Source organism: Capricornis sumatraensis, chromosome X, assembly GCF_032405125.1.
Source record: "Capricornis sumatraensis isolate serow.1 chromosome X, serow.2, whole genome shotgun sequence".
NCBI lineage: Eukaryota > Metazoa > Chordata > Mammalia > Artiodactyla > Bovidae > Capricornis > Capricornis sumatraensis.
Window position 1 is genome coordinate 133,230,224 of NC_091092.1, and position 12,800 is coordinate 133,243,023.

Genomic DNA, 12,800 nt, shown 5'->3' on the forward strand with positions numbered 1-12,800 from the left:
TTTCCATTTCTCTTAAATATATACCTAAAAGTGGAATTGCTAGGTCGTATGATATTTTCCAAGCTTCTTAATTCTGATAATCTCTGCCTCTTTATTTTATTCCCACAGTCTCAGGAGTAGCAGCTCATTCCTGCAGTTAAAATCACTAGATTACCTTGATGTTCCGTTTTTGATCTTTCTAACCTCCAATGACTGTGTGGTCATCTACCTGCATTAAATTTCTTCAGTTGAAGTACCTAGTATGATTTCTGTTTTTCTGACTAGACCCTTGAGAATACAGTCATATGAAGCTTTATAGTCAGTTCATCCGTCTTCTTTACTGAGTAAGGAATAGAAGTCTGTTTTACTTCAGCAGGTCAGATAGAAATAATTCTTACAAAATGAAGACTGTTAAACATCAGCATATATCTTGTAAGTCAGAAATGTATTTTAATTGGAATCTACTGAATGAGTGGCCTCCCTAAGATAATATTTTAAGCATCTGTCTGAAATAGTTTAAGGATAGTACCACTTAAATGCTAGAGGAAAATCCATTCTTTCATTTCTTCCTTCCTTCACTCATTCATTCATTTAGTAATTATTTATTTATCACTCCATTTGTGCTATGTACTATTCTAGGTGCTGTTGGTATAATAGTGAATAAAATAGACAAAAATCTTAAAAATCAGAATTTATGTTTTAGTGAAAGAGATGGTAAACAAGTATAAATGTGTCAGATGGTGATTAGTGATATGGAGAATGGAAGGAAGATAGGAAGGGCTGGATTGGGGTACATTTTTCAAAAAGATTGATCAGAAAAGATTTCACTATAAAAGTAACATTCCAAAAAATTCCTGGTGGAGATGAAGGAGAAAGCATGTGGATATCTGGGGAAAAAGAGTGTTCCAGGCAGAGCTAACAGCAAGGCTTCACTCTCAAGGCCTTGAGTTGGAAGGATGCCTGGTTTGTTCAAGGAATAGGAAGTAGGCCAATCTGGCTGGACTTGAAATCAGAGGGAGAACTGTAGGAGAGAATGTTAGAGAGACAGTGAAGGGTCAATCTTATAGGGCTTTGTATATCATTATAAGGACTTTGGCTTTATTATGAGTGTGATAGGAAGCCAGTGGAAGGATTTTAACAGGGAAGTGATATGATTTGACTTACATTGTAACGAGACAACTCTAACTTCTGTGTTGAGAATAGATTATGGTAGTGCACCGAAAGGCAATAATCTGAACAGAAATATAGTGAAAACTGTGGGGAAATAAATCATTGGATTCTGTATTCATTGGCAAGAGTGCAACTTGTTCTCCTATAGATGTTCAGGGAGGGTCTTCTCCATATAGTCAGTCTGGGTATGTGCAAGCTGAGAAAGAAGCCAAAGATGGCTCCCAGAATTTTAGCCTGAGTGACAGAAAGAAAGCACTGTGTATTACTGAAACAAGAAAGACTATATAGGAGTAGGTTTTCAGGAGAAATCATGAATTCAGTTTTGCTTATGCTAAGTTTGATATATCTGTTAGACATCCAGATGGAGATGTCAAGGAGTCTGCTGGATATACAAATCTGAAGTTCAGGGGAGACTCAAAATAGGAGATGGGAATTTGGAGATTATTGATATAAATGTAATAGTTATATCCATGACAATAATTTAGAAGATCCAGTGAGGATTTTATGTAGAAAAAAAAGAATAGATTCAAGGACTGAGGCCTGTAGCAGCCTGATTCGAAGTTCAAGGAGATGTGAAGAAACAAGTAAAAAGACTGAGAATGAATGGCTGTTGAAATGAAAGAAAATCAGAAGTATGAGCTGTCAAGAAGCCAGGTGAAAAAGCTTTCAAAGACAAAGGTGTGATTAATATTATGGTAATTACTATGTTAGGGCCCCATGACACTATGAACATATAGAAACATGCTTAGTCACTCAGTTGTGTCTGACACTTTGTGACCCCATGGACTGTAGCCCGTCAGGCTCCACTGTCCATGGGGATTCTCTAGGCAAGAATAGTGGAATGGGTTGCCATGCCCTCCTCCAGGGGATCTTCCTGACCCAGGGATAGAACCCAGGTCTCCCACACTGCAGGTGAATTCTTTACTGTCTGAGCCATCAGGGAAGTCTGAGAATACTGAGGTGGGTAACCTATCCCTTCTCCAGGGGAACATCACAAGCCAGGAATCAAACCGGGGTCTCCTGCATTGCAGGCAGATTCTTTACCAGCTGAGCTACCAGGGAAGCCCATAGAAACATAAGTGGAGCCATTAGATCTTGTTCTGTGTTAATTTGTGTTTACAAGAATTTGTTACATGTATGAGTGACATGGTGCTCAGTCACTCAGTCATGTCCAACTCTTTGTAGCCCCATGGATGTAGCCCGCCAGGCTCCTCTGTCTATGGCATATTTTAGGCAAGAATACTGAAGTGAGTTGCCATTTTCTCCTCCAGGGGATCTTCCTGACTCAGGGATCAAACCCACATCTCTTGCATCTCCTGCATTGGCAGATGGATTCTTTACCACCAGCGCCACCTGGGAAGCCTATATGGCATAAAATAGGTCAATTTCTCATTTCCTGTGTATATATTATAAATATAATAAATTTCTATGGTCATAGGAATATTTCATAGATCATTATTATTATCATGCTATGATAAAGATTTTGGTCATTTGTTTTCCACAAGTGGTTCTACATCAAATTTTGTGTTTTCTCAATTGTATGTTTTTAAAATTATTATTTTATTTTTTATTTTTATTTTATACTGGAGTATAGTTGATTTACAATGTTGTGTTAGTTTCAGGTGTTTCTGCTGAATCACAGCAGAGTGATTCAGTTATGTATACACATATATCTATTCTTTTTCAGATTCTTTTCTTATATAGGTTATTACAGAGTATTGTGTAGAGTTCCCTGAGCTATGCAGTAGGTCCTTGTTGATTATCTGTTTTATATACAGTAGTGTGTATATGTTAATCCCAACCTCCTAATTTATCCCTCTCTCCACACCCTTTCCCTTTGGTAAACATAAGTTTGTTTGGTAAGTCTGTGAGTTTGTTTCTTCTCAATTGTATCTTAAAGAAAATTATAAGGAAAAAATAGAAATGAGATATATTAGTTGGCTAGGCTATTCTTTGGTAACAGAAACAGTCAATGGCTTAACCAAGGCCTATTTCACCCTCATTAAAAAGCCCACACGGATGGTCAGGGAGGCTTTTCTCTTCATTTCATTAAGGGATACATGGTGGGAGACTTGTAGCTGCATCATCTTGGGCACCTGATTTCCAAGCTTTCAGCAGCACGAGAAGAGAAGACTGAGTAATAATTGGGTGGATGTTTTTAAGGACTTAATTTGAGAATGACTTATTTAGCTTCCACCAACATCTCAGTGGACAGTAATGTGTTCTCAGCTATGAAGAAGCCAGGAAAATGAGTCTCCCTGTCTGTCCAAAAAGAGGAAAATAAAACAGTTTGGTGAACAGATAGTTTTGTTTCTGCTGCAGTGGTGGAGAATAAGGAAAAGAAAGATGTCAATAAAATAAGTTTCTTTATAAGATTTTTTATTGCTTTGATTTAGAATTGAGCCTTGTTTATTTCTTTCCAGTGAATTCTCTTTCTTCTTTCTAAAGAATCTGAGGAAAAGTTTCACTTTCTTTTCAAAACGGTGTGACTTGAAAAGACTTAAGAAGAATTCTAACATCATTGATACATACCTGAGTTCTTTGAACAAAAGTATTTTTCTGTGTAAAATATATAGACATAAAAATTATCTGTGGTTTTTCATATCTTGGGATACAGTCCAGAAACCTGTGACATAATGAGATAGGCTGAGAAAGGTGGATGCCTAGAATGAGATCTGTCTTTGGGGTCCAAAAGGGCTGGGAGGTAGAATGCAAAAGCCTGTGTGTGGTGATACCAGGCAGAGTAATAGGTGCCACCCAGTCAAGCATGTAGTACTTGGGTATTTTAGCAGGCAGTACCAGCAGAGATTCCACAAAGAGCCCAAACTCAAACTATAGCCACAGGACTTCCCTGGTGGTCCAGTGATTAAAAATCCACCTGCCAGTGCAGGAGCCATGGGTTTGATCCCTGCTCCTGGAAGATCCCACATGCCTTGGGGCAACTAAGCCCATGTGCCACAACTACTGACGCCCACGTGCCCTAAAGCCCGTGCTCTGCAACAATAGAAGCCACTGCAATGAGAAACCTACACACCATAAGGAAGAGTAGCCCCCGCTTGCCACAACTAAGCAAAGCCTGTGTGTAGCAACAAAGACCCAGCACAGCCATAAATGAATAAATAAATAAAAATTGTAGGCACAGAGAATAAAGATCAACAAGCAAGTCAACACCCTCGGCTACAAGACCCCTCTTAGACAGCAATCTGGTCTTTAGAAAAGGCCAAGTCCAAGTCCTACAAAAACCTTTGAAGTAGGGAAAACAGCAAACGGGCTTCAATTAGAAAACCAGGTTTCCTGCACAGGACATAGAGGAAAAGTTCTCAGTATTGACTGCACATTAGAATCATCTGGAGGAAATTACCAGAGCACCCTTCTAGACCAGATACATCATCTAGAGGTGGGACAGAGTCAACAGTGATGGTTCAAGCTCTCTGGGTGTTTCCAGTGTCAAATTAAGGCTGGGAATAGATGATTAGTGGGTAAGTCGTACATCTTTTATCTTTGTGACTAAAGTCAGGACTGACTTAGAGGGCTTTCTAGAGGGCTAGAAAACCCACAGGAGAATTTTTTAAATGTCTGTAGATACTAGCAGCCCTAACTTAGCTGTGCAGATGTACGTGTGTGTAAAATATACAGTATTCACTGAAACTGGCATCTGATTTGGCAGCTGTTCTGTGGTCTGATAGTGCTTCCAAAATCATTGTAATGAGGAAAAAAAACATTAAGAAGTTACAACGGTTTCTTTCCACTTTTGACTTAAATTTTCAAATCTCAAAACTGTTAAAAATACTTTAAAATTGTGTTATTCAAAAGGGAGGGGGATAAATAGCTGAGTGTTTCTAAAAGAGGGGAGCTTGTTGGTAATTAAGACATTCAATGTAAGGTAATAGGGAAGCCTTGGACTGTAAAGCTTTGGCAGTGCTAATTTCCTACTAACAATATCCAAGTATGAACCCCGCTGCAGTCACAGCTGCTGTTCCTCATTATACCCAAGACATGGGTCTTGGTGCCTGGAGCAGTCAAATAAGACAAAAGGAAACAATATTACTGTCTTAAGTATTTATATCTTTTCTTCTTTTGCCTTCTCATAACACTAGGGATACCATAAGCACATTGCCATGGAAACTCTAGCACCAGCCAAAACACTGCTATGTTTTTGAGGACTCTATGTGTGAGATTGTAAATAAAAATAGTGAGAATTTTACAAGTGTGGCCTTAAACAATGAAATGGCCATTGGGTCTTGCCCTGACTTCAGGGTGTCATATAACTTGCTTTTACTAGTATACTGAAAGAAATTAATCTATGTACAGAAACAAAGGCTATTATACCCATGACAAATTATCGATGGTAGCCTTATAGTAGTAGTCAATCTGAATTGAATGACAGTTAAGATGATTAAGAAGGATGGTAATTCCTTCTTTCCTTTCTTCATTCACTTGTTTATTTATTCCTTCAACAAATATTTTTTGACTGTCACTACATGCCAGATGTATACTAGACACTGGACACACAAAGATGAATAAAACACCAGTTTCTTGTTATAAATCATGTTACTCCAAACCAACAAATGCATAAGGGTCTGATTTGTATATGTACACTTGATTCTTGCTCCTAAAAAATTAATACATGAAAATCTGAACTTATGAAAGATAATTCAGGAAATTATGTTCTGGTTTCCAAAAAATTTTTATGAAATAATTCACCTCTGCTGCTGCTGCTGCTACTGCTAAGTCACTTCAGTCATGTCCGACTCTGTGCGACCCCATAGACGGCAGCCCACCAGGCTGCCCCGTCCCTGGGATTCTCCAGGCAAGAACACTGGAGTGGGTTGCCATTTCCTTCTCCAATGCATGAAAGTGAAAAGTGAAAGTGAAGTCGCTCAGTCGTGTCCGACTCTTAGCGACCCCATGGACTGCAGCCTACCAGGCTCCTCCATCCATGGGATTTTCCAAGCAAGAGTACTGGAGTGGGGTGCCATTGCCTTCTCTGGAATTCACCTCTGGGTTCTTTCAAATAGTAAATCCCCTTAGGGCATTTAAGAGTTATTGATAATTGATCTCTTGATTAAGGGATTATCCAGAGGGATTATCCAGAGGCTAAAACAGTACTAACACCCAAAAAACATGTCCTCTTCATTATAGGGGACTGGAATGCAAAAGTAAGAAGTCAAGAAACACCTGGAGTAACAGGCAAATTTGGCCTTGGAATGCAGAATGAAGCGGGGCAAAGACTAATAGAGTTTTGCCAAGAACATGCACTGGTCATAGCAAACACTCTCTTCCAACAACACAAGAGAAGACTCTACACATGGACATCACCAGATGGTCAACACCAAAATCAGATTGATTATATTCTTTGCAGCCAAAGATGGAGAAGCTCTATACAGTCAGCAAAAACAAGACCAGGAGCTGACTGTGGCTCAGATCATGAACTCCTTATTACCAAATTCAGACTTAAATTGAAGAAAGTTGGGAAAACCGCTAGACCATTCAGAAATGACCTAAATCAAATCCCTTCTGATTATACAGTGGAAGTGAGAAATAGATTTAAGGGCCTAGATCTGATAGATAGAGTGCCTGATGAACTATGGAATGAGGTTCATGACATTGTACAGGAGACAGGGATCAAGACCATCCCCATGGAAAAGAAATGCAAAAAAGCAAAATGGCTGTCTGGGGAGGCCTTACAAATAGCTGTGAAAAGAAGGGAAGCGAAAAGCAAAGGAGAAAAGGAAAGATATAAGCATCTGAATGCAGAGTTCCAAAGAATAGCAAGAAGAAATATTGATCAGCGATCAATGCAAAGAAATAGAGGAAAAGAACAGAATGGGAAAGACTAGAGATCTCTTCAAGAAAATTAGAGATACCAAGGGAATATTTCATGCAAAGATGGGCTCGATAAAGGACAGAAATGGTATGCAACTAACAGAAGCAGAAGATATTAAGAAGAGGTGGCAAGAATACACAGAAGAACTGTACAAAAAAGATCTTCACGACCCAGATAATCATGATGGTGTGATCACTCATCTAGAGCCAGACATCCTGGAACGTGAAGTCAAGTGGGCCGTAGAAAGCATCACTATGAACAAAGCTAGTGGAGGTGATGGAATTCCAGTGGAGCTATTTCAAATCCTGAAAGATGATGCTGTGAATGTGCTTCACTCAATATGCCAGCGAATTTGGAAAACTCAGCAGTGGCCACAGGACTGGAAAAGGTCAGTTTTCATTCCAATCCCAAAGAAAGGCAATGCCAAAGAATGCTCAAACTACTGCACAATTGCACTCATCTCACATGCTAGTAAAGTAATGCTCAAAATTCTCCAAGCTAGGCTTCAGCAATACGTGAACCATGAACTCCCTGATGTTCAAGCTGGTTTTAGAAAAGGCAGAGGAACCAGAGATCAAATTGTCAACATCCGCTGGATCATGGAAAAAGCAAGAGAGTTCCAGAAAAACATCTATTTCTGCTTTATTGACTATGCCAAAGCCTTTGACTGTGTGGATCACAATCAACTGTGGAAAATTCTGAGAGAGATGGGAATACCAGACCACCTGACCTGCCTCTTGAGAAATCTGTATACAGGTCAGGAAGCAACAGTTAGAACTGGACATGGAACAACAGACTGCTTCCAAATAGGAAAAGGAGTGCGTCAAGGCTGTATATTGTCACCCTGCTTATTTAACTTCTATGCAAAGTACATCATGCGAAACGCTGGACTGGAAGAAACACAAGCTGGAATCAAGATTGCCGGGAGAAATATCAATAACCTTAGATATGCAGATGACACCACCCTTATGGCAGAAACTGAAGAGGAACTAAAAAGCCTCTTGATGAAAGTGAAAGAGGAGAGTGAAAAAATTGGCTCAAAGCTCAACATTCAGAAAACGAAGATCATGGCATCTGGTCCCATCACTTCATGGGAAATAGATGGGGAAACAGTGGAAACAGTGTCAGACTTTATTTTTGGGGGCTCCAAAATCACTGCAGATGGTGACTGCAGCCATGAAATTAAAAGACGCTTACTCCTTGGAAGAAAAGTTATGACCAACCTAGATAGCATATTCAAAAGCAGAGACATTACTTTGCCAACTAAGGTCCGTCTAGTCAAGGCTATAGTTTTTCCTGTGGTCATGTATGGATGTGAGAGTTGAACTGTGAAGAAGGCTGAGCGCCGAGGAATTGATGCTTTTGAACTGTGGTGTTGGAGAAGACTCTTGAGAGTCCCTTGGACTGCAAGGAGATCCAACCAGTCCATTCTGAAGGAGATCAGCCCTGGGATTTCTTTGTAAGGACTGATGCTAATGCTGATAGTCCAGTACTTTGGCCACCTCATGAGAAGAGTTGACTCATTGGAAAAGCCTCTGATGCTGGGAGGGATTGGGGGCAGGAGGAGAAGGGGACGACCGAGGATGAGATGGCTGGATGGCATCACTGACTCGATGAAGGTGAGTCTGAGTGAAGTCCGGGAGTTGGTGATGGACAGGGAGGCCTGGCGTGCTGCGATTCATGGGGTTGCAAAGAGTCGGACACGACTGAGCCACTGAACTGAACTGAACTGAAAACAGTACAGAGTTCTTGACTCTGGTTGCACATTCAAATCAGTTAAGGAGCTTTTAAAACATGCTAATGGTCAGGCCCCACTTCAAACCGATGAAATAACAATGAAAGTTACAACTGGGCATCAGCATTTGAAAGCCTTCTGGGATTAATCTAAATGTGCATCCAGGGTTGAGAATCTAAAGCATGAGTGGGCTAATTTCTACAAGCCATTTGTTTTTGTTAATAAAGTTTTATCGGAACACAGCTATTTCCATATATATTGTCTATGGCTTCTTTCACACAACAAAAAGTTGTGAACTGCAACAGCTGTGTAGTTGAGTAGTGTGACAGAGGCCCTGTGGCCCACAGAAATGAAAACATTTACTATTCGACTCTACAGAAAAAGTTTAGCAACCCCTGGTCTGAAGAAACCAGAGACATGGAACTCAATATGTCCAGCAATCAATCGTTTGCAGGGTTTTTTTTTTCCCCCAGGAATAATAGATAAAGCGGCTATTGAAATTATCCTGACAGTTAGTGAAAAAAAATGTACTCCACTTAATAAAATTTTATTGACATGCAACTTTTTGGAAGCCCTTTCTTAAAGGGGTCACCATTTTTAAGCCCTTGACTCTCAGCTTTAACCCCACCACTGTAATGCTGTAGCTGGCGTTCAGGAAACCACACCTCAAGTTTGCCAGCGACTCTGCATTATGCTCTGCCAACATGTGGCACTGGAGGGACATTTCAAGCCTGGAGGAGGAAGAACAACAGATTTGCTCCTTCCTGTCTGCTTTTTTTGTTGTTGTTGTTCTTTCAGCCTCATCCTAGCAATGTTTATTTATCCTAGCCTTGGCAGTTCATTCCACTAGCAATGGTTGATCCCACTTTGCAATTTTGCTGACAGTCTCAGAACTGGCCTCACAGTATACCCCTGGAGATATCATCCCTCACAGGCAAAGCCCTTTTCTTAAGAGTTCTAGGTCCCAGCCTCATGCACCCCTGTTGTGAGCTCAAAAGACACCAACAGCAGCCAAGCATTGCTGTCTCCCCAGAGACCTGAGTCCCACTTCCTGGGGGCCCCCTCCTTTAAGCTTCTAAGGTTTAATAGCGGCAACCTTTTCTCTTTCTTCTCCTTCTCCTTTCTTTTTTTCACAGAGCCATAGAGGTGATGGTACTTTGTATAGTTGCTACCTCCATGATATATTTCCTTTTTGCCTTTTAAATTTTCTGATGCCTGAGAATATTATTTATATTAAATTCTTTCTGTTACTATTACTAGTATGGTTTCTATCTCCTGTGTGTGAGAGAGTTATTGCTTACTATGGCAATCATAAATCATCATTGTACCCTGTATTTCTATAAAGATGGATGGATTCAAACTGTTGTGTGGGAAATGGAATGCTAAATTTGAAGATATTATGCTCTTTCTAATATTATCTACCTGCATATTCATTAATAATGTCTTATTTATGCACTGCATAAAAGAATGGGCCTTGTCACTGTGTGTAATATGGATCGTGACTTCTGAGGAAATACCTCTTTTACTCTTGTTGGGAATTAATGAATAAGAATTTACTGCATGTTTACAGTAGTATATGCTACAAAGATGCAATCTGGTGACTCTAGAGCACATCCCACCCCAGCCTGGTCATCCCTAAAGGATAAGGGTCAGGCAGAACATGGCGAAGTCAGGTAACTTCTATCCATTCACTGAACCAAAAATGTAATAGGTCATTCCATCTTTGTAAATAAGCTGAAAACTGGACTTTGTTAAGATGACATTAGAGCCAAGAAAGGGACAAATGAACTAGAAACAAGCACAGCAGTGGCTTCTGTTTGGTCCATGATTTGTTCTGGAACATTCACCTACTAAGATGACTTGTATCAACTAGCTTATTTAATTTCTTAGTCTTCTTTTCAAGGATGGCTACTTTACTACCATTGAATGAGAACAAAGCAAAAAAGAGGGGACAATTACATATTGGTAGATAGGAGGGTCAGCAAATGACAGTCCACAGGCCAAATCTGGCTTGCCACTATTTTTGTAAATAGTTTTCTTGGAATACAGCCAAGCCCATTTGGTTACATATTCTCTGTGGCTGCTTTCACTAAAACAGTAAAACTGAGTAGCTTCATGACCCACAAAGCCAGAATTATCGACTCTGGTCTTTTAAAGAAAATTGCTGACCCCTAAGAGACATGAGTAGGCATCTGTCACTACAGTGGCATGTGCCAGTGATTAGGGTGTCAGCCACAGGGCCCAGGGGGCACTCTGATTCTCCAATTTTCCTTGGCAACCATGTACTCAAATTTGAATGCCTCGCTAGCCCTTCTGCACCTATCAATCCCCTACTTGGCATCTAAGATCCTGTAACTTTTCTGTGTCAGTTCAAACTTCCCTGATTGTGTCTGGTGTCATGCCTGTTCCCTCTACTATCCACTTGTCTCCAGAGGAATTCGTAGGATCTTTTATAAATTGCAAGGAGTATTATTCATCCATCTCTTTAAATACACTTGGTGAGGGCCTTGCACAGAGCAACTAATTAGTAATTATGGTTTCATTGATCTACACTATCCAGAGGGACCCATAAGGCTGTCTCAGGCATCAATGCATTTGTTTCCTTTAGGAAAAAGTACTTGAGTTGTCATCACCTGCTATTGTGTACATCTTATATGTGAGGAACTGTTTTCAAGTCATCATCACCAAAGTAGATCTGGTAAATATTACAATAGATAGAATGTAAAAATAGAGAACAGGGAAGAAGGTCATTCAGTTTTGTAACCCTCATATTTCTACATAATTCCTGCTTATATTAAGCACAAAGGTTTATGTGCTAAAAGAAATAAACTGGATTGATAGATGATTGCTTGATAGACAGAAAAAAATTCAAGGTTCTAAAACAGCCTAAAGACTGCTTTCTTCTCCTAAATGATTTCTGTTTTATTAAGAATTTTCTCCTTAATAACACAATATAATCTATTTTCAGTCCAATGATTTCAGATACCATTCATGCTGAGATTTAAAACCAAGCAAAACATACAAGACATGTATTTAGTAAAGCTTCTTCTTTTCAAAAACTAAGAAAAATAAACAATACTGAGAAAAGAAGGGAAAGATCTAATTTATACAATTTTTTAAATAGAGTTTTGAAAGGCCAAGAAATAATCAAACTAAAAGATAAACATGAATGGCTCTTTAAAAAAATTAATCCATTGGGAAAAAAAAAAAAAACAACAACTAATCCTTGCGACTGGAGAGCCACCAGGACGATGGGGAGCAGCAGCCCTTGATGTGCCCCTGCCACTCCGCTGAGGCTTCATTTGTTGTCTCTCATTTTTCCCCTTCTGTAACCCACTAAGATCTGTTTTCTTCAAAAGCTTATCAACCATCTCTCAAGTCATACTTGCCTGGAGTGTGCTGATTGCCAAAGGTTCAATGCCTTAAGGCTCTTGTGAAAACAAATATAGGCAGGGGCCTCTATGAGTCTTTTTTCCTACAGGCTCTAGTAAATACCAGAGTGACAGAAAAAACAAGAGAGTGAGTGGTGAAGGTATTGGTAAGCATTTTTTTTTAAATAAGGTGTTCTTTATCTTAAAAGTTATTTACCATGTCTGTTCAAGTTGGACTTGGATTGTAATAAGCTTTCAGTAAATATTTAGCCTGCAAATTAAATAATATTCAAATACAATTATGCATGTACCTGTACACAAATGTATTTATATATTGGGTTGGCCAAAAATTTCATTCAAGTTTTTCCATATGCTGTTATGAAATAAACCCCAAAGAACTTTTTGGCCAATCCAATAAGTATCACTTAGACTGTGTTAAAGAGAGTTAATAGGGCCAACCATGCTGTCAGCAGAGTATTCGGTACTTATATACAATGATACTGAAGAAGGAAATGGCAACCCACTCCAGTATTCTGGCCTGGGAAACCCCATGGACAGAGGAGCCTATCAGGCTACAGTTTAAGGGGTTGCAAAGAGTTGAACATGACAGCAACGGAGCACAGCATATTAAATGCTATAAGGATATCCAAGATCACTCAAAATTTTCTCTATAAATGCCTAAAATTCTGACATGGATAAATTCAATCCTTTTTTGATA